Source organism: Rutilus rutilus (assembly GCF_951802725.1).
Source record: "Rutilus rutilus genome assembly, chromosome: 2".
Lineage (NCBI taxonomy): Eukaryota > Metazoa > Chordata > Actinopteri > Cypriniformes > Leuciscidae > Rutilus > Rutilus rutilus.
In genome coordinates this window covers 11,061,824-11,085,590 of record NC_140210.1, presented here as the reverse complement: position 1 = coordinate 11,085,590, position 23,767 = coordinate 11,061,824, and the positions used below count along the sequence as shown (strand labels likewise).

Below are 23,767 nucleotides of genomic sequence, written 5' to 3'. Positions count from 1 at the left end.
AGATGAATGAAGGGTACATATTTGTAAAGACTGTTTAGCCTAAATATGAATCGCGCGTCTGTGTGTGAAAGAATAAACTGCTTTGCTATAGCCTACTGAGATGAGTAAAAATCGACTGAAATATGTTGAAATAAAATGTATTTGTATAAGCAACGTATTAAACTGCAAATTAACATTTATAGGCTATGCCCTAATATTTCATAAAAACAACGTTACAGTCAGGCGAAGTATGAAAGACAACATTTTGTTGACTAGATACAGTTTTTACTGTAGAATAGACTGTCACATCAAATAAGCTTTTCTGCTCATATATATATATATATATATATATATATAAATACTATTTTGTCAAAAATAAAGTCATAGACTAAGATGTTCCAATGTTGGCTATATTCAAACTAATGAATACATATGATAAAATGTAGGCCTATAATCTTTTTTTTTTTTTTTTACAAAGAAAGAGTACTTTTTTGCAGAAATATTGCTGAAATTGTAATTATTGTTGTAATTGTAACCTTTTTAATAAAATAGCAAAACATATTTACAAGATAGATGTAAGCAAAATCTTAAATGGTCAATATAAGTCTTCTTCAAAATATATATTTTGTCCTTGCATTGTGGCTCAGTCAGTGTCACACCTGAATGAATGGCTAATTATGCAGAGTCATTATGCAGAGTGGGTGGGACTGGGTAATCTAAGGTGTAAACTACTCCTCCCCCTCGCATATTGGCTTTCCAAGCAAAACCTGTTTTACGCCATTTAAATCAATGTATTTTTTTTTGTGAACGATAAAGCAAGACTATTTTCACATCATTTTGAAGCTAGAACTCAAAGAGACAACATCCATTAGTCAAAAGTCTTGTGGGCACATATTTTGCATGAGTTTTGTGGTCTTATTTCAGCAACTTTCATTTTTATTTTTTTAAATAACCACGCATAAACATTATTCTCTTAAAAATACAAACATCTACATACATGTTGCTCGCATATTATGGTAGGCCTGTTTGTGCTATATAGAGTGAATTTACACCTTTGCCATTAACATGTTTATAAATAACTGAAAAAAATCACAAATGTCAGAGCATGTCAGAACATCTCAAGGGCCCCAAAAACAGCTTGGTCCCCAGAGGGTTAATGTTATTGTTGCATAAACTTCACATTGCAGTTGAACTGTTGCTAGATATATGGTGAATATTATAATGTTTAGACCTGTGTTCACTGTTAAATACTGTGTTTGTGGATATCTGCTCAAACGTAGCCATGTATAATATGGTAACCATAATGTTTCATAATTTGGAGTGCGCTGTGCGTTTGAATGTTTCATATTCAAAACGCGCTGCGCGTTTGAAAAGCAAAACGCACCAAACATTAGGCTTCATGTTTTTACTCCAATCTCATTTCATAACATCATAACGAATGGAAACATTTGAAGTAACATATCGTTGCTGCCCGATGAAACTCACGTATGTCCAAAACGGTTACTTTTCAGGGAGTGAAAAAAACACAGTAATTTCAAAAGCAGTTGAACGTAGCGTTGTCATACTTGGTACGGCATCTTTAAATGTAACCATATTCTTGCCAGTGTAATGATATAATCCACATTTGACCAAAATCGAGTTTAAATGGACATACGTGCATATTTTACAGTAACGGTGGTCGATACGCGTTCTTCTGATCATTAATTAGAATGGCCAAGTCGCGTTTCATATTGACAGATGAATAGGCTACGCTCAGTTTATTTAATACGCTCAGTTTATTAAATGTCTCTTGCTAACTATGAAGGAACAATGAATCAATACACTGACATGGCAATGCTAGACAGATACTTTGTTTACACAGTCCTACTGTAATTTTGTCACTTCTCTCCACTCCCAATAACACAATAACAGTTGTGAATATATTGCGAATATATAATAAACTTGAGAACAGTTGTCAAAAACAAACGTTTGCTGATACTTCACAGTGTTATTCGGCTATCCAATGCTGAGCTTCCAGAGACGCTTAAGATGAAACTTCACGAGACCGGCGAGATGCCTCCACAGGGTGGGAGATACGCGGCGTGATTGACAGCTTTGACACCAAATGGATATACGTGAAAAATCAGATGACATGATTTCACAACTTTTCATTGGTCATTTAGATATGTGAAGCATACTGTATACGGAAATGAACCTGGACATTCTATCCGTCGAAAAATCTCAAAATCTGCAAAATGGACATACGCGGTTTTCATCGGACAGCGACGATATGATAATCAATATATTTTTCTCTAGCGTAGTTGTTACTGAAGTGTTCCTTTGGAAAGATTTATAGGCTGCTATAGATTATTGTTATTATTATTATTTTATGCAGCACTGTGCGTAGCCTACAAGGCACAACAAACCTGGTGGTCATTATATATTGTTGGAAACATTTGTGTGTGTGTGTGTATTCTGTGATTTTTAAAAAGCAATTTTAACCAGAAAAATCTGTGCAGCCCTATAGTTTATCTTGATATCAGCATGGTCACAGGTTTTTTTTTTTTTTTTTTACAGGGACCAGATGCCACTGATGAGTCCTGCTGACTTCAACATTCACATGAGTCTCTGTACATGAACGTGGTAAAGTGAACATCAAACACCATGGAAATGAAAGGTATGTACAATGTTTTTAGGAATGGCACAAAGGTCTCTGTCTTTGGATCATTGTTTTCAATAATGTGCTTTTTTGTCATTTGTTGTGTATCTTTGGATTATGTTGTGTTGTAAATAAATCCAAACAATCAAAAAGCCTTTTTTTTTTTTATCTCCTCATTCTTTGTGCAAGGTTGCTCAGAATGATAGGGCCTGATAGCACCTAATAGGGCCATTAGGGGAGGGTCTTTGTCTTTCTCAGGCGTGAAATCCATAAATATTCAGGATGTGTTTACGCCTCTTCGCATAAAGCTTTCTTACACAAAACACGTCTTACAAATTTGAAATCAATATATTGTCTTATCTGAATGAGCAGTCAGGATGATTGTCACATAGTTTTGAAGCAAATATTCTAGGCTATGTCATACAATTTTCAAAAGTCTTGTGAAGAAATAATCAGTATGGGTTTTATGACCTTATTTCAGTGACAATTTTTTTTCATAAACCAGGCATAAATGTCATTATCTCAAAACTACAAACTTTTACATACATGCTTGCTGACATATTATTGTAGCAGAGTTTGTGCTAAATACAGTGTAATCAGACTTTAGCCATGAAAATGTCACAAGTAACAGAAATAAGCACAAATGTCAGAGCATGTCAGAACACCTCCAGGGCCAGAAATCACCTCAGACCCCAGAGGGTTAATACAGGACTACTGTGCTTGGTCCCGACTGAGCCTGGTTTCTCCCAAGGTTTTTTTCTCCATTCTTTCACCTGATGGAGTTTTGGTTCCTTGCCACTGTTGCCTTGGCTTTTGGCTTGCTTAGTTGGGGACATTTAATATTCAACAATATTATTGATCTGCCTTAATTATGGTGGACAATGACGCAATTTACTTCTAGAAACAAACTTTGTTGTATTGTTTTCATGTTATCACTGTGAAGCTGCTTTGATACAATCTGTATTGTAAAAAGTGCAATATAAATAAAGGTGACTTGACTTGAAACAATCTGTATTGTAAAAAGCGCTATATAAATAAATGTGACTTGACACCCTGGTGAAAGGATCCCAAAAAAGTGGTATGGATCGGAATTAGGGTACCATTCACAACTTCTGACAATGGAAATGGCAAAAATTGTGAACTGTACTGTACAGCTCGGTGGAAACAAGGAATTATTATTCACGTCGGCACTAATGATGTTCGACTTTGCAAGTCTGAGATCACTAAAATTAACGATAAAGAGGTGTGTGAACTCACAAGTACGATGAGCTCTAAGACTATGTGCCATATTACTAGGGAGAAGAGCAGCACCATCCCAGAAGGGATGAATACCATCTCTTTTCAACAGGTCAGGTCTGCCCCAAAAACTTTTCCAATTGTCTATGAATTCTATATTATTTTGCGGACACCACTTAGACAGCCAGCCATTGAGTGAGGACAGTCTACTAAGTATCTCATCACTCCGGCGAACAGGAAGTGGGCCAGAGCAAATTACAGTGCCTGACAATTTGCTCTGGCCCCCTTCCTGTTATCATCATATAGAGACTGTGTCTATTCTCCGAATTTTACCGAAGGGTAAAAAAATGAATTGATGTTCAACAAATTACTTTTTTACTTCAAAATCACTTATTGTTAATGATATAATCACAGATTATAACTTAGATGTGCCGTGTTTGACAGAAACCTGGCTAAAACCAGACGATTACATTACTTTAAATGTCTACCCCCCAAGATTATTGTTAGAAACATGAGCCTCGTCTGAAAGGCAAAGGGGGAGGTGTTGCTGTAATTTATAGTAATATAATCAGAATTACTGAGAAGACTTGTTTCGAATATAATTCTTTTGAAGTGTTGGTGCTTAACCTGTTAACCGTTGCCAGTGCGCCCGCGCAGTGAAGCGTTATTTATTTATTTAATTCAAAATTACTATCAGATTTAATGTTATACCTTGACAAACTATACATAATTAAAAAGATATAATACTCAAGTTTCAGTATTTGACCACTATTGTATTCTGAGAAACTCATAGTGACAGTTATGTCTTAATTTGTGTCAGGAGTTATGAAATGAAAAAATGAGTCGATACCTTTAATATGAATTATGCGCGTCAGCCGCTTTCATTCATAAAAAACTCCGTGCTGTCGTCATGACAGCGATACACAAAACAACGTCCCTCAGGGCTTTAGCTCAAAAATGTGCAGATTTGGAGAAATATTGATAGATTCTCATAGATTTACATCATATTTCTATAGACAGGAATAATATTTATTGAATTTATACCCAAATGCGTCGATGTAATCTTTATGAGCATTTGGTATTCCGATACTGTGTTTTTTAATTCATACCAATAGCCTGAGGGCGCTACATGCACAATAATAGTCCATATATGGAACATGAAGAAGAGCCATGACCATGTGACATTCCAGGACGTCACTGATACACACAAAGCTAACAAGAGATCGCGCTGTAACATGCAGATACAGATGTTTTGAAGACAATAAACATGATTGCACTGATATTTGAGTTACCTGTGTTTTTCAAGCCATGCCAGGTATTTTCATAATAATAGATAATATTTATAATGTAATGCTAATCTATATAGACTATCATTGTGCAGAACACTATCCAATAGTATATTTTCTGTCTGATTTTTTTTATCTGAAGCCAAATTAGATCACAGAAGATTATTTAAAATACTCAACGTACGTTAAAAAGTAAGTTTAGAGCACAAACATGGTTTTAATCTCATAAATTGTCGTGTATTGATGGTGTGCTAAGCTAACATGCTAGCTAGCCCTAGGTGCACCTGCTACCTAGAAGTTATACTTTTATTATTTTTTGAATGCTACCTGAAATGTGTCTTTATTCAAGAAATGCATTTGATACAGTTTAAAATGTGAGGTAAACTTTGAGAAAAGAAATTAGGGACTGAAACCCTATGAATAGCCTGTGAATAGCCAGTCGTTAGTAGCTATAATGCAGACAAAAGAAATGCATATTTCGAGCCATAACCAGGCTGGAGAGGTGTGAATGTGTGCAGGGGGAGACTGAGACTGAATGGGGATCGTGTTCACCACAAAACAATAAAGACAATATACTGGATAGATGGTTAGAAGATGACAATAAACATCAGTAGCATTTTAGCGTCAAATCAAAATAAAGTCATTTGACATGGTCTTGAAAAACATTTAACTAAATACAGAGTTTTGGACTTATTATCTTCAGATTTTAAACATAGAATGTTTAGACATATGGCTTTAGCTGTAGTGCATTTCTAGATTGCTCCAGTGCCAACTTCAATTTTATTTTCATGAGGATGTTTCATAAAAATTAATTTCTAATAATTTTACAAAACTTTGAAGCTATTTATAACAATTTTTGTCATTATGACAATAATTAATTCTACATTTACAATAAACTGCCAGGTGTCAGCTTTCAAATGAGATCATACTTGTGCTTTTAATGCAAAGGGTTCATGAACTGTATCTGTTTCAGTTTGGGTATGTCATTTCTGGGGATTTTTCAAAAGTGGGGTTGCAGCTTAACAGGTTAATGTAACACTATCTAATGTAAATGATAAATCACATTTGAGATTTGTGCTGGCTACTGTATACAGGCCACCAGGGCACCATTCAGACTTTATCAAAGAATTTGCTAATTTTCTATCAGAGTTAGTACTGGCTGCAGATAAAGTACTAATTGTTGCCGATTTTAATATACATGTAGATAACGAAAAAGATGCATTGGGATTGTCATTTAAAGACATTCTGAACTCTATTGGAGTTAGACAACACGTGTCAGGACCTACTCATTGTCGTAATCATATTCTAGATCTAATATTATCACATGGAATCAATGTTGATGCTGTTGAAATTCTGCAGCAGAGTGATGACATCTCAGGTCATCTAGTCTCGTGTATACTTTATTTAGCCAAGGCTGCAAAGCCGACTCCGTGTTACAAATATGTTAGACTTCTGCTACTAAAGATCGCTGTATTAATTATATTCCTGATCAGTTTCATCTCCTCAGCATCCCAGCTTAGAAGAACTCGATATTGCGACAAACTTTTGAGACTCTTTTCCAGCACTTTAGACAGTTGCTCCTTTGGGCTTAGAGAAGATTAAAGAAAATGGTCCAACGTCGTGGTACAACGAGCACACTCAGGCAGAGAGCAGCCAGAAAAATGGAGCGCAACTGGAAGAAAACAAAACTAGAGTTTTTTTTTTTTTGCATTTCATGGAAAGAGAGCGTACAGAGAGGCCTTAAAAACTGCTAGATCTGCTTATTTATTAGAAGAAAATCTATTAGAAGAAAATAAACAAAACCCTAGATATTTATTTGAAACAGTGGCAAAATTAACGAAAAATAAAGCTTCAACCCCAGACATTTCCAAGCAGCAGAGCAGTAATGACTTTATGAATTTCTTTACTTACAAGATTGATAATATCAGGGAGAAAATTATAACTATGGAACCCTCTAGTACAGTATCACATCAGACAGTGCATTGTAGTCACCCTGAGGAAAAATTTGATTCATTCATTGCTATAGGAGAGGAAGAATTTTCTAAACTCGTTAAATAATCTAAATCGACATGCATGTTAGACCCTATATCGACTAAGCTATTGAAAGAGATGCTTCCAGAGGTCATAGATTCTCTTCTTAATATCATTAATTCAGAGATCACGTGACCCACCGGTAGCAATGGCTGTGTAGTTCGACTGCTCCCTGACTCGGTATCCTTAATCTACCTGTTCTCAGTAAACTATCAACGCTTAGTTAGTATTGGTTGCTCTGATAACGGTGCAACAAATGAAGATGGCAAAACGTCAATTAACGTTGGCTTCCCCAGAGAAAAAGCGAGTTAACCCCCTGGGGTCGGCAGTATCGCCGGCGATACCAGCTCGTTTTTTTTCTTATCAGTTCAAAAGAGATTCAAAAATACTCTGTTGACTTTGATTTTACAAACAAATTTCACACATCAATCGATCCTGTTAAGTGTGTATTATTTTTGTGTATACTCACAATAAAAACAAAGTGTTGTGCTTTTTGAAAAAATAAAGAAAAATAAACATGATGCGAGTTCTGCCTACTCTGTGTCAGTGAAGTCAATTCTGAAACGCGTCCGAAAATGAACTGTAACTCAGCGAATACTCAGTCAAACAGGCATACAGACACACAGGCATGAAGCTTGAACTCTCTTCTTTTAAATGAAGTAATTTATATAAAAAACAAATATTCACAGTTTATGTAATATGTATGAAAAGAGAGAGATGTCAGTCGTTCTCATCTAAGCTCATTATGTTTTAATGTGACTCCGCCCACGGAGAGCGCGCACTATTCAAACGCAAATGATCTGAGGACGCAAACCTGTGAAACGCCCACATCAGCTGGATAACACACACCGCGAGTTCACTTTCAGACTCATGTACTTTACGAAGCTGTGAGGAATAATACTATCTTAATAATAATCATGGAAAATTTACCTCAGAAGTGCTGGATGTTTCATTTCGAGGAGCAACAGATCCAGATGAGGAATAGGTCAGTTATATATTTGCTTTGTTCTAATCGCAATAGTGTCTGTACACGCAAAAAGACTGTATATATGAATCGCGTTTCTGCGTGTGAATGAATGAATGCACAGATGCGCGCTGTTGTGTAGCTACTACAGCTGGCAAAAATACTGTTTCAAAATGAATCGCGTTTTTGTGTGTGAATGAATGAACAGCTTTTACTGAACTCTGTTGCTATACTGAGATGAGTAAAAATCGACTAGAAAAATCGGAGAGATTATAAAGTTTTAACTGTAAAATACTGCCACATCAAATAAGCTTATAATGTTGCCAGTTTCTGTTCATATATATATACTGCACACACTGCAGGAGGGATTTTGGCCCACTCCTCCACACAGATCTTCTCTAGATCAGTCAGGTTTCTGGGCTGTCGCTGAGAAACACAGAGTTTGAGCTCCCTCCAAAGATTCTCTATTGGGTTTAGGTCTGGAGACTGGCTAGGCCACGCCAGAACCTTGATATGCTTCTTACAGAGCCACTCCTTGGTTATCCTGGCTGTGTGCTTCGGGTCATTGTCATGTTGGAAGACCCAGCCTCGACCCATCTTCAATGCTCTAACTGAGGGAAGGAGGTTGTTCCCCAAAATCTCGCAATACATGGCCCCGGTCATCCTCTCCTTAATACAGTGCAGTCGCCCTGTCCCATGTGCAGAAAAACACCCCCAAAGCATGATGCTACCACCCCCATGCTTCACAGTAGGGATGGTGTTCTTGGGATGGTACTCATCATTCTTCTTCCTCCAAACACGTTTAGTGGAATTATGACCAAAAAGTTCTATTTTGGTCTCATCTGACCACATGACTTTCTCCCATGACTCCTCTGGATCATCCAAATGGTCATTGGCAAACTTAAGACGGGCCTTGACATGTGCTGGTTTAAGCAGGGGAACCCTCCGTGCCATGCATGATTTCAAACCATGACGTCTTAGTGTATTACCAACAGTAACCTTGGAAACGGTGGTCCCAGCTCTTTTCAGGTCATTGACCAGCTCCTCCCGTGTAGTTCTGGGCTGATTTCTCACCTTTCTTAGGATCATTGAGACCCCACGAGGTGAGATCTTGCATGGAGCCCCAGTCCGAGGGAGATTGACAGTCATGTTTAGCTTCTTCCATTTTCTAATGATTGCTCCAACAGTGGACCTTTTTTCACCAAGCTGCTTGGCAATTTCCCCGTAGCCCTTTCCAGCCTTGTGGAGGTGTACAATTTTGTCTCTAGTGTCTTTGGACAGCTCTTTGGTCTTGGCCATGTTAGTAGTTGGATTCTTACTGATTGTATGGGGTGGACAGGTGTCTTTATGCAGCTAACGACCTCAAACAGGTGCATCTAATTTAGGATAATAAATGGAGTGGAGGTGGACATTTTAAAGGCAGACTAACAGGTCTTTGAGGGTCAGAATTCTAGCTGATAGACAGGTGTTCAAATACTTATTTGCAGCTGTATCATACAAATAAATAGTTAAAAAATCATATATTGTGATTTCTGGATTTTTTTTTATAGATTATGTCTCTCACAGTGGACATGCACCTACGGTGACAATTTCAGACCCCTCCATGATTTCCAAGTGGGAGAACATATATATATATGTTTTGTTAAAAATAAAGTCATCAACTAAGATGTTATAGTGTTTGTTAATATGATAAAATGTATACTTCAGTTTTTACAAGGAAAGATTACACTGGAAAATTGTTGTTGTTAATTTTAATTGTAATTGTATAACCTTTTTAATAAAATAGCAAATATATATATATATATATATATATATATATATATATATATATATATATATATATATATATATATATATATATATATACACACACACACACACATATACATACACATACATATATATATATATATATATATATATGCAGCTCCATTATGCGGGGCATTGTATTCTCAGGTGTGAACTACTCTATATGCATGGTGTTGGATCGTTGACGCCCACTCACACATTGCCTTTCCAAACATAAAGTGTCTTACAAAATTTAAATCAATGTATTGTTTTATGTGAATGATTAGGAAGGATGATTTTCACATCATTTTGAAGAAAAAACTCTAGGCGACAAAATGCATTATTCAGAAGTCTTGTGGACACATATTTAGTATGTGTTTGTGGCCTTATTTCAGAAACTTTTTAGTTTTTTCAATAACCATGCATAAACATTATTCTCTCAAAAATACAAACATGTACATACATGTTGCTCACATATTATGGCAGCCCTGTTTGTGCTAAATAGAGTGTAATTACACCTTTGCCATTAATATGTTTATAAGCAACTGAAAAAAGCACAAATGTCAGGGCATGTCAGAACATCTCAAGGACCCCAAAAACACCTCAGACCCCAGAGGGTTAAAGACCCTAATTGTGTTCCTGAGGGGGAGCTTCGTGCTATTGTTGCTGACGAGTCAAAGATGCACCTTAGCTTCGTCAGGGAACTGTTTTGGAAGAATTCGCCATGATCACGGATAGACTTGGAGTCCTGGAAGAGGAAGTTCGGCTGATAAGAAATAACTTTGACAACATGCAGGCAGCTGTTCATAACGCAAAAAAAGACACCGTGGAGGTGAAGCTAGCGTGGACTCCCTTCAGGAAAAGTTGGCGAGAATTGAAGACAAAAGCCGCCAGTCCAATGTCCGTCTAGTGGGACTAAAAGAGGGTGTAGAAGGAGATGACCCTCTGCGATTTATACAGAATAATCTTCCTAAATGGATTCCCTCTCTTGCTGGCAAAGTACTGGAGATTGAAAGAGCTCACCGTATATACAGCGGTGAGCGCGCAAAATCTACCCCTCACGTTCATCTTTAAGATGCTGCGATATCAAGATCGGAATGCAATCCTGAATGGAGCCTGTGCTGCTGGACAAATTCTTCATAATGGATCTCCATTGCATTTCTTACCAGACTACAGCACTCACACTGTGTCTAAGAGGAGAGCGATGACATTGGCAAGGAAGAAGCTAACTCAGTTGGGAATGACGTCTTTTTTGTTCTATCCCGCGGTAGTGAGAGTTACTCATCGAGGGAAGATTTCACTTCTTGAGACCATCAATAAATCTAAAGGGATGCTGATATTGTCTAGGCATTCTAATTTTTAAATTATACGTTCTGGTGGGGATAAAGAAGGCCAAATCACCTTTGCTGTTGGTTATTTAAATAATACTAAATATGCTTTTGTGTCTGTATATGCATCCAATGAGGGTGATCCCTTATTTTTTTAAGAATTATTACGTTTAGTTGTTTGGAAGACTGTCTTGTGGTGTTAGGGGGCGATTTTAATGCTGTGTTGGATCCTCAGCTAGATGGATCCCATGCTTCTAAGGCTGATTCAAGGATTTCTGGTTGTTTTAACAAATTTTTGCGACATTCTAACGTGATGTCTGGCGTTTACAAAATGATGGTTCCAGGGATTATACATTCTTTTCAGCTCGTCACAAGAGCTATTCAAGGATTGACTATTTACTTATGTCTCCTTCTCCAATTACCTATATTAGTAAAGTTGATATTCTGCCACTTTTATCTGATCATTCCCCAATAATTACTACTTTAACTTCTGTATCGTTGAGTTCCAGGTAATACTTCCTTGTTACAGGACTGTACATTTGTGGCTGAATTACGCAGCTCTTTGAAGGAGTTTTTGCAGATTAACAGGGATTTAGCTTCTAACCATCAAGTATTGTGGGAAACCACTAAATGTTTTATTAGGGGTAAATGTATACGTTTTTCATCCTTCAGTAAAAAGCGTAGAGAGAGCCGTAAAACCGAATTAGAAAAACAAATTGATCTACTAGAGAAGGAATTAAAAGGTACATTTTCTGAGATCAAAGCCACAATAGTAAACGTCCTTAAATCAGAATTAAAATCTATATATTTGCAAAGAGGTGAATTTGTCATACACCGTACTAGACAATCTTATTATTTCAATGGAAAACACCCCACTAAGCTTTTGTCTTTGAGGTTGAAGGATGGTGAATCTAAGGCCAGCATATCTGATATTAGGCATGAGGGTTCAGTATATACTCAACCTAAGGATGTAAATAGAGTATTTGAATCCTATTACAAACATACTTAAGAATCCAGCACTGACCCAACAATTTTTTTATTTATTCCTTAAGCATTTAAATCTTACTAAATTAAATGATTCTCAGCGCGATATATTGGACAGCCCTTTGACAATTGAAGAATTGAAATCTGCCCTGGACTCCATGAGCAGTAATAAAGCTCTGGGTTAGATGGGATTCCCCTGGAGTTATTGAAGACATTATGGGACATAGTGGCTCTCTTGATACTTAAAGGGATAGTTCACTTTGAAATTAATTTTTGATATGTTTTAGCTTACCTCAAGGGCATCCAAGATGTAGGTGTCTTTGTTTCCGCAGTAGTTTCAATTTTGATATTTTTAGGTCAAACCGTTCTTGTCTGTCAGTCATATAATGCAGGTCGATGGTCACTGGCTCAAAACACAAGCACAGAGTCCAAATTAAAACAATTCCCCACGTCCAAATGAAACAATTCCCCATCATAAGTACACATTGATGGCCTAACGAACAGTATTTATATCGTTGTTATCTCTTGAAAACAGCACACGTCCAAATGATCTGACGGCGCGGGCGGGTATAGATATATACATAGATGTCGCCTTGGCTACGGTTTCGTTCCAATGAACTGCAGTAGCCAAGGCGACATCTATGTATATATCTATACCCGCCCGCGCCGTCAGATCATTTGGACGTGTGCTGTTTTCAAGAGATAACAACGATATAAATACTGTTCGTTTTCTCACACAAACCGCTCGTTTCGTGTCTTAGGCCATCAATGTGTACTTATGATGGGGAATTGTTTAATTTGGACGATGGGGAATTGTTTTAATTTGGACTCTGTGCTTGTGTTTTGAGCCAGTGACCATAGACCTGCATTATATGACTGACAGACAAGAACGGTTTGACCTAAAAATATCAAAATTGAAACTACTGCGGAAACAAAGACACCTACATCTTGGATGCCCTTGAGGTAAGCTAAAACATATCAAAAATTAATTTCAAAGTGAACTATCCCTTTAATTCTTTTAATTTTGCTTTAGAAAAAGCAGCTCTGCACAGGGACCAAAACACAGCTTTAATAACTTTGCTTTGAAGAAAGAGAAGGATTCTCTTGAGTGTTCTAGCTACAGGCCAATTAGCCTTCTATCCACAGATTCAAAGCTGATGGCAAAAGTCTTGGCCTTAAGATTGGATCGGTGTGTAGGAGACTTGATCAAGTATGATCAGTCAGGTATTCTAAGGGGGAGATTTGCTCCGTACAATATACGTAGACTTCTTCATATTATTCAACAAGCAGAATCCTATACAGCTTCCTCTGCAGTCCTTTCTCTGGATGCAGAGAAAGCATTCGACAGCATTGAGTGGATTTTTTTGTGGTCTGTCCAGGAGTGTTTTGGGTTTGGTTCTTTTTTCGTGCAAGCTGTCAAAACTATCTATTTTGATTGTTCAGCCAGAGTTCTTACTGGTCTTCATATTTCTCCTTCCTTCCGTCTTGGCAGGGGCACTCGCCAAGGATGTCCCGTCACCCTTGCTTTTTAATTTATCATTAGAGCCTTTGGCCCAAGCGATTAGACAATGCTCTGCAATAGTCACTATAAGCTGTATGAATACGTCTCATAAGATTTTGCTCTATGCTGACGACATTCTGTTGTACAGTATCTATCAAATATCACAGATTCGGTTAAAGAATGCTTAAAATTATTTGATACATTTGGTAAACTGTCCGGTTATAAAATTAACTGGAGCAAATCCGTACTTTTGCCCCCTAACTTAGCTGCTAAATCAAAGATTCAGGCCTTACCCACTATGATTCCGGTCAGCGACCAGTTTAATTATATTGGGATTAGAGTTTTTTCTTCATTATCTCGCATTTCTAAGTGGAACTACCAGTCTCTTCTGGATAAGATTGAGTAATCTTCTGTGTTGGTCTCCACTCTGCTTGGCTCTTCATGGTAGGATGTCCACTATTAAGATGAATATACTTCCGAGGCTGAGCTTTTTATTTTCAACTTTACCTCTGGCACCACATATCGGTTACTTTAAAGAGCTTCGTACAGCAGTAACAAAATTCTTATGGAATTATAAATGGCCTAGAATTTGTCTCAAATCTATGCACAGGCTAAAACCTCATGGAGGCTTATTGCTACCAGATTTTTGGTCCTATTACTTAGCATCCCAAATGAGACCACTTAGGACTTGGATGGATGTAGACTCCCCTGTACCATGGCGGGCCTTAGAAACTAATAGTATTTACCCATTGCGTCTACAGGATTTACCTTTTACTGGAATACCTAAGAAAGTTCTAGAAAAGTTTGCCATTCTATCAAAACCTGGAGAGTGGCAGAAAAGATCATGGGAGCTTTAGATTCCTACTGTGACTCTACCCCCATTTGGCATAATAGTAATCTCTGTACGGGTAACCCTTTGTTTCCAAATGCTGGGTTAAATGTGGGATTTATACCTTAAAAGATCTGTACAGTGATTATGGACTTAAGTCCTTTCAGATTCTAAAGGATGAAATCTCTCTTCCAGGATTTTCCTTCTTTTTGTATCTAAGATTGAGATCTGCGCTGAAAGCATATGGAGTACCCTGGTCGACTAAAATATATTCTCATCCTATGATAGACTGGATAGATTACAGTATGGCTTCTAGGGGTATTGTAACCATAATTTATAAATCGCTTGTGGTACGACAGTACTCAAACATTCCGACTGAGGACTTCTGGGAGAGACAACTTAACACCGTGATTGACTGGGACACTGTCTTGGGGAATTGTTTTGCTACCTCAAAAAATCTAGCTCACCAAATTATACATAAGTTAATTTATAAGGCATATGCCACACCCTGTTTACTATATAAAATGAAAAGAAAGTCTGATCCTTTTTGTCACCTGTGTAGGTACATATATGCATATGTTCTGGGACTGTTCTCGAATTGTGCCCGATCTGGTCTTCAGTTCAGGACTTACTGACAGATCTTCTGAGGATTCCGATCCAAAAGGACCCTCTGGTTTTTCTTTTGCTGGATGATTCCTCATTGTCACTGTCTGTCAATCGTACTCCTGAAGCACCTTGTTTTATTTTAGGGGATTTTTATCATTGTACACTTGAAGCTGTGTTGCTTGGATTCCATCAATATGTGGATTGTAATACTAGAGGCAAAAACATCTTGGACAAATGTTATGGGAGTGTTAAGAATGCCTATACAGCTAAGGTTAAATCGCCACTAGGCTCCTCTGATCATAATGCTGTCCATTTAATTCATAAGTATAAGTCCCTGCTTAAGAGCTGTAAACCACAAACTAAAACTGTATATGTGTGGAACAATGATAGTATTGAAACCTTAAAAGGATGCTTCTCCTGTACCGATTGGAACCTCTTTAAAAGTTTGGACTTGGGAGGAGGCTGTAGAGACTATGACAGATTATATACATTTCTGTAAAGATAATGTGTTAAACCAAAAAATAATAACTATATATCCTAATAACAAATATTTTATCTCCAAGGAAATTAAAGAGTGCATAGTACAAAAAAAAAAAGAAAAAAAAAAAGAGGCTTTTAGGAGAGGAAACCTTGTAGCTATGAAAGATGCACAGAAGGAATTGAATTATAAACTAAGAGCAGCTAGGGGGAAGGAGAGGGAGAAATTTGAGGCCCATTGTTCGACTATGAACACCAAAAAACTATGGGATTAATTCTATTGATTCTATGGGAAATATATGACAAATATGGCTCCAGTCAAAAGATCTATTAACCCTCTGGGGTCTAAGGTGTTTTTGGGGTCCTTGAGATGTTCTGACATGCTCTTACATTTGTCCTTTTTTCAGTTGCTTATAAACATATTAATGGCAAAGGTATAATTACACTCTATTTAGCACAAACAGGGCTACCATAATATGTGAGCAACATGTATGTACATGTTTGTATTTTTGAGAAAAAAATGTTTATGCATGGTTATTGAAAAAACTAAAAATGAAAGTTTCTGAAATAAGGCCACAAAACACATACTATATGAGTCCACAAGACTTCTGAATAATGCATTTTGTCGCCTAGAGTTTTTTCTTCAAAATGATGTGAAAATCATCCTGCCTAACCATTCACATAAAACAATACATTGATTTAAATTTTGTAAGACACTTTTTATTTGGAAAGGCAATATGCGCAGGTGGGCGTGATTCACACCTGAGGAGACAATGGGCCCCCGCATAATGAGGCTGCATACTTAATGAACCTTTCATTCAGGTGTGTGACTGAGCCACAAGAAAGAATGCAAGGACAATATATATATATATATATATATATATATATATATATATATATATATATATATATATATATACAGTTGTTGTTGTTTTTTCCACAAATGGTGCTTGCAAATTGTATAATATCCAAGGTAAACATTTCTAGTAGTTGTGCAGTTAATTGTTCTCATACTGTATTTTCAGATTTGGAATATATTCTCTACCCAAATGTGTCACTAATAAAGCATAATACAATTATTTAAAGAGAAGGCTTATATTGACCTTTTAAGATTTTGTTTACATCTATCCTTGTATGTATATATATATATTTTTTTTTTGTTGCTATTTTATTAAAAAGGTTATACAATTACAACAACAATTAAAATTGTAACAATATTTCCAGTGTAATCTTTCTTTGTAAAAACTAAAATATACATTTTATCATACGTAATTCAATTCATATGAGCAGAAATTGGCAACATTATAAGCTTATTTGATGTGGCAGTATTTTACAGTAAAAACTTTATAATCTATCCGATTTTTACTCATCTCAGTATAGCAATAGAGTTTGGTAAAACCTGTTCATTCATTCACACACAGAAACGCGATTCATTTTGAAACAGTATTTTTCCAGCTGTAGTAGCTCCACAACAGCGTGCATCTGTGCGTTCATTCATTCACACTCAGAAACGCGATTCATAAAACAGTCTTTTGCGTGTACAGACACTTGCGATTAGAACAAAGCAGATATAGAACTGACCTATTCCTCAGCCGGATCCCTTTGCTCCTCGAAATGAAACTTCCAGCACTTCTGAGGTAAATTTTCCAGGATTATCAAGATAGTATTATTCCTCACAGCGTCGTAAAGTACAGTCTGAAAGTGTACTTGCGGTGTGTGTTATCCAGCTGATGTGGGCGTTTCAGAGGTTTGCATGGATCGCCTCACATTTGCGTTTGAATAGCGCTCTCCGTGGGCGGGGTCACATTAAAACTTAATGAGCTGAGATGAGAACGACTGACATCTCTCTCTTTTCATACATATTACATAAACTGTGAATATTTTTTTTTTATAAAAATTACTTCATTTAAAAGAAGAGAATTCAAGTTTCATGCCTGTGTGTCTATATGCCTGTTTGACTGAGAATTCGCTGAGTTACAGTTCATTTTCGGACGCGTTTCAGAATTGACTTCACTGACACAGAGTAGGCAAATAATACACACTTAACAGGATCGATTGATGTATGAAACGTGTATGGAAGATCAAAGTCAACAGAGTATTTAGAGTCTCTATTGCACTGATAAGGAAAAATACCGCTGACCCCAGGGGGTTAATGTGATAGCTGAGGGGGCAAAGGCAAATGAGTTGAACGATTTTTATTGTAGGTTTGAAGTAAGAGACTTCTCACAGGAGCAGGAACTGCACTGGATGCCTTATCTGTACTGGATTATCCTAAAATAATTATTGACCAGCATATGGTGGAGAGACTGTTTTCACATGTCTGTCCTAACAAGGCTTCCGGGCCAGACGGCATCTCTGGGCGGATATTGAAATCTTCCACTGAAGAGCTGGCAGAAGCCTGGTACCTCATTTATCAGAAATCTGTAGACACCCATACAGTTCCCTCAATTTGGAAGAGTTCCACTATAATCCCTGTCCCAAAAAAGTTTAGCTGTAAGGAGAATAATGATTATCGTCCAGTAGCATTCACTTCAATAGTAATGAAGTGTTTTGAGAAAATTATGATTAATTTTGTAAAAACAGAGGCCAGCGGTCTATCAGACCCATTTCAATTTGCATATAGGAGTAACAGAAGTACAGATGATGCTGTTATAGCCATAACACATTTTATAAATAGGCATTTAGAGCAGGGGTTTTCAAATTGGGTGAATGTGAGCCTCCCCTTAGAGTAGGTAAGGACAGCCGAGCCCCCCCTTCCCCAAAATCCGGTCCGCCTGCCCTAACCCACACACGCCTCGGCAGTAAATGCCATCTTCTGTGTGTTCCAGGTAATGAGTTTCAGTAACAACTGATAAAATGTAAATATTTTTTAATATTGTATTTTATTTCCAATTATTATTTTTTTTTTTAACCCTCTGGGGTCTGAGGTGTTTTTGGGGTCCTTGAGATGTTCTGACATGCCCTGACATTTGTGCTTTTTTCAGTTGCTTATAAACATATTAATGGCAAAAAAAAAATTACACACTATTTAGCACAAACAGGGCTACCATAATATGTGAGCAACAATAATGTACATGTCTGCATTTTTGAGAGAATAATGTTTATGCGTGGTTATTGAAAAAACTAAAAACTAAAGTTTCTGAAATAAGGCCATAAAACACATACTAAATATGTGCCAATAAGACTTTTGTCTAATAGATGTCATTGCCTAGTGTTTTTTCTTCAAAATGATGTGAAAATCACCCTGCCTAATCATTCACATAACACAATACATTGATTTGAATTTTGCAAAGCACTTTCTGTTTGGAAAGGCCATATGCGGAGTGGGCGTCACAGATAATGCATATGTAGTGGTTCACACCTCAGGAGACAATGGGGACCGCATACTTAATTAGCCATTCATTCAGGTGAGTCACTGAGCCACAAGAATGCAAGAGCAACAGTTGGAAGCATCTCAATTCTTTTTTATTTTTCCACATATTGTGCTTGCAATTTGGCCTATAATATCCAAGGAAAACATGTCTAGTAATTGTGCAGTTAATTCTCATACTGTATTTTCAGTTTTGGAATATTTATCCTCTCCCCAAATTTGTCACTAATAAAACACAATAAAAATTATTTAAAGAAAAGGCTTATATTTACCTTTTAAAAGTTTGTTTACATCTACCTTGTAAATATATATTTTTATTAAAAAGGTTACAATTACAACAACAATTCAAGTGTAATCTTTCTTTGTAAAAACTAAAGTATACATTTTATCATACATATTTCAAAGTTAAAAAGGTTACAACAACAATAATTACAATTTCAACAATATTTCAAGTGTACTCTTTTTTTGTAAAAAAAAAAAGATTATAGGCCTACATTTTATCTATGTATTCATTACTTTGAATATAGCCAACATTGGAACAGCTAACATCTTAGTTGATGACTTTATTTTTGACAAAAATAGTAGGCTATTTTATATATAGAAATTGCTAAACAAAAGCTTATTTGATGTGGCAGTATATTCTACAGTAAAAACTGTACCAAATCTAACCCATTCAGACCTTATGTTGTGATTGCTAGCCTATATTTACTTTAAATCCAGGAAATTTGTTAATGAAAAAATTATTAAAATTAAGATACAATTGATACAAAACGAAATTCGTTTTAAAGAAAGGATTTGTACTTTCTGTTTTGAGGTCTCTGTGAATGTTTGAAAGTATTTTAGTGCTTAGAGCGCTCGCGTCCATAATGGAGAACTGTCAGGTAATATTGTTTTTTTCCTCATAAATGCGAACACGAAAAATAAAAGACAAAAGACTTTTAAGTAAAACTTACTCCGAAATTGTGTCCTCGGCGGAATTCGCTCTTCAATATGCTGCCGTTCGTCGTCTGTTACAATCTTCCTCTGAGGAAACAACCCGGCGCTGTCCAGAATCATCTGAAGGGCGTCTTTATTACCGGAGAAGCGTGCCATACTCAAAACGCGATGAACTATCAGTAAGTCTGATAGAAACTGTGTTTTTATGGCATTGATCGGGGGGCGTATGCGATGCATACTAGATCACCTAAACTATTTACATGTGAATCGCGCCGGGGGCGGGGCGGCCGCAGCTCATTTAGAGATAATGAAGGGAGAAGGAAAAACGGTAACTCTCCTTGCTTTCAAGCGGATTACATGAGTTGAAAACATTTGTGTTTTATATAAATTACTTCATTTAAAAGAAGAGATTTCAAGCTTCATAAAGACATAACTCACATGCCTGTGTGAGAAGTATTCGCTGAGTTATGATTCATTTTCGGACGCGTTTCAGAATGGACTACACGGACAGAGAGAAGGCAGAACCTAGCTTTGTGTTTATTTTTCTTTATTTGGCAAAAAGCACCACACTTTGTTTTTATTGTGAGTATACACAAAAATAATACACATTTAACAGAATCGATTGATGTATGAAACTCCTATGGAAAATCAAAGTCAACAGAGTATTTCTGAGTTTCTTTTACACTGATAAAAAAAAGCGAGCTGGTATCGCCGGCGATACCGCCGACCTCAGGGGGTTAAGAAGTGCATTCATAAATGATTCTTTGAAACAGCAAATAACTTCCAACTTTTATGCAGGCCTAATTGAGGCTTTTAAAAATCACAGAACATCAGTAGGCCTAACCATAAGTCAACAAAACATGCTTAACGTGTAAATGTTAAAAGTGTGAAACTTGTGTCTGGGCCTTAAAGGGATAGTTCACTTTAAAATGAAAATTCTATCATCATTTACTCACCCTCAAGTTGTTTCAAACCTGTATGAATTTCTTTCTTCTGCTGGACACAAAGCAAGATATTTTGAAGAATGTCAGTAACCAAACAGTTAACTGGTCCCATTGACCTCCACAGTAAGAAAAAAAAAAAATACTATGGAGGTCAATGGGACCAGTTAACTGTTTGGTTACTGACATTCTTCAAAATATCTTGCTTTGTGTTCAGCAGAAGAAAGAAATTCATACAAGTTTGAAGCAACTTGAGGGTGAGTAGCCTATGATGACAGAATTTTCATTTTAAAGTGAACTATCTCTTTAAGCGCACATTTGAATGCACATCGTCTCGAACAAAATCAGCACAATGGACAGCTCTCTGATCAATGAACGACAACGCTTTTTGTTCACGGAATGCATAATAACACATAACAGTCAACTGCATTGAAGGCATGTTATCAGATCAAACAGATTTGCATGACATTTTTTTTTTTTTTTTTTTTTCAGCCACATAAAATTTCAGATTTAAACAGCGAACAAAATGCACCATTCACGTCATTTGCACGTGTCATTCACGTCATTTGAATTTTGAATTTAACCGCCCATATCAGTGGGAACAATGAGGACGCGCTTTTGATGCGCAGAGGTGTTCGATGCGGGGCTGCACTGCGGAGAGAAATAAACGCAAGTCGTCCTCCACCTGCAGCCTTGATCTGTATTTGTTTTTAATCATGGTCAGAGCGGAAAACCCACACTCACACAAGTAAGTGGAGGTGAAGGGGATTAGGACTTTCATAGCCTTAGTGGAGATCTGGCGGAACTCGCTCTCCACAGACAACCAGAAACGCGTGATCGGCATTTCTACCAGTCTCTGCTTCAAGTCCACATTCGAGCTGAGATCGATCAGGGCCTCCTCCTCCTGCAGGCTCAGTCCATCACTGGGTGTGGCGGGGAAAGAGAACGGATTTCTCACCCACTGATTTCCCATTGCGTCCTCTCCAAAATACTCGCCAAACTGTTCACGCAACCCATTTAAATGCGCAATGATGACCGGTTGGACAGAATTAAGAGGCAGCCCTGTCTTCTCCGCAACATCCTCCAGGGTTGGGAACATTTCCACAGAACCTCGTTCAACACGAGCACACCACAAGTTCAGTTTTTTCCTGAACCCAGACACTTGGTCGTGTGCCGAAAAGACGTGGCACTCTTTGCCCTGGAGAGAGGTGTTGAGGGAGTTGATCCTATCAAAGATGTCAGAGAGATAGGCCAACATAGCAAGCCAGTTCATGTCTGCCAGATGTTTTGCCAGTGGGGAGTTCATCTCGGTGAGGAAGAGGAGGACTTCTTCGCGCAAATCGCACAGCCTGGTGAGGACTTTGCCCCGAGAGAGCCACCTGACCTCGGAGTGCAGGAGCAGCTGCTGGAAGTTAGCGCCCATCTCATTGCAGAGAATTGAGAATAGACGGGCGTTTAAGGCACGCGATTTAATTATGTTTACAATTTTGACAGCCTCATCAAGAACTGCACGCAATTCTTGGGGCATCCTTTTTGTTGCTAAAGCCTGACGATGGATAATGCAGTGCTTCCAGACAGCCGCAGGGGCAAGTGCCTGCACCTGTTTTACGAGACCGCTGTGACGGCCAGTCATTGCTCTTGCCCCATCAGTGCATATCCCACAGCACCAGCCCCAGTCAAGGCAATTAGACTGGTAAAAGTTATTCAAGGCCTTGAAAAGTTCGTCAGCTGTTGTGCGGGCAGGTAGAGGAACGCAAAAAAAAAATTCTTCCTGCACACTGAGGTCTTTGATAAAGCGAACGTAGACCATCAGTTGAGCACAGTGTGCGACGTCAGTGGACTCATCCAGCTGAATGGCGTGAAAGGGGCTTTCACGAACACAGTCCAGGACCTGCTCTTTGACATCACAAGCCATGTCTGATATTCGTCGCTGGATGGTATTGTCAGAAATAGGGATCGCGTCAAGTTTAGCAGCAGCTGCTTCTCCCAGCATCACTGAACACATATCTCTAGCTGCAGGGAGTAGCAATGTTTCGCCGATGTTATGGGGTTTGCCTGCCTTCGCTATACGTAGCGCGACACGATACGATGCTTCTGTCGCCTTTATGTTAACTGTGCCAAATGACTGTATTATTGTTTTTTGTGACTGCAAATCATCACGCTTCCTCTCAAAAAACTCAACGGGCTTGTTCACTAAATTTGTGTGCTTGGTATCAATGTGACGCCGAAGTTTGCATGGTCTCATGCTATCATTTGCCAGCACCTCCTTGCAGACCACACACTGTGGCAGAGGTGCGGCCTCGGACCCCGACCAGGTGAATCCTAACTTCAAGTATTCAGGATCATATTTCCTACGTTTTTTGCTGGGTCCTGTCGCCTCCCTTAATGTTGACTTCTGTTGAATTGGGACAAGGAAACGATGCATTTTTTAAAGCTAATACACGCAGAGTTACAGATATCAATAGAGCTGTATGAATTCACAACTATCCCGAAATCCTTTCAAATGATCACTATGGCAACGTAGAACAACAAGCCGATAACAAACTTCCGGTTTGCGTTGGCCTGAGTTGACCGTTCGCAAAAGCAAAAGCCACGCCCCCTAGTTATTGTTACTACGCCCGTCAAACAATTGAGAACCAGACACATAGCTATGGCTGGGTTGAGCTCCATACCGGTATAAATGATTGGTTTTGGAGTAATGCAGCAGACATATCCTCCAGGGCACGACAGAAAGGGCTGCAATATGCAGTGGAGGGATATGTTAAAATGTTAAAATAAGCAAAGACGGGAATATTACAACAATCAAGGCCAGTGCTTGAAGTGGGGGAAAAAAGGTGCCGATAGGCTAACTGTTACTCTCTTGCATTGGCAAA

The 23,767-nt window shown here is 37.8% G+C and overlaps 1 protein-coding gene and 1 long non-coding RNA gene across 5 annotated transcripts in view; one reads left to right on the top strand and one right to left on the bottom strand.

Moving 5' to 3' along the window:
* sugt1 (SGT1 homolog, MIS12 kinetochore complex assembly cochaperone) overlaps positions 1–23,767 on the bottom strand; it is a 209,900-nt gene that overhangs the window by 62,383 nt on the left and 123,750 nt on the right. The gene's annotated exons all lie outside the window — the stretch shown is intronic.
* Positions 390–23,767, top strand: part of LOC311285937 — a 458,548-nt gene continuing 435,170 nt past the window's right edge. Inside the window, exon 1 of the long non-coding RNA XR_014626460.1 lies at positions 390–6,186. This is a non-coding gene — a long non-coding RNA (uncharacterized lncRNA). The remainder of the gene's footprint in view (positions 6,187–23,767) is intronic.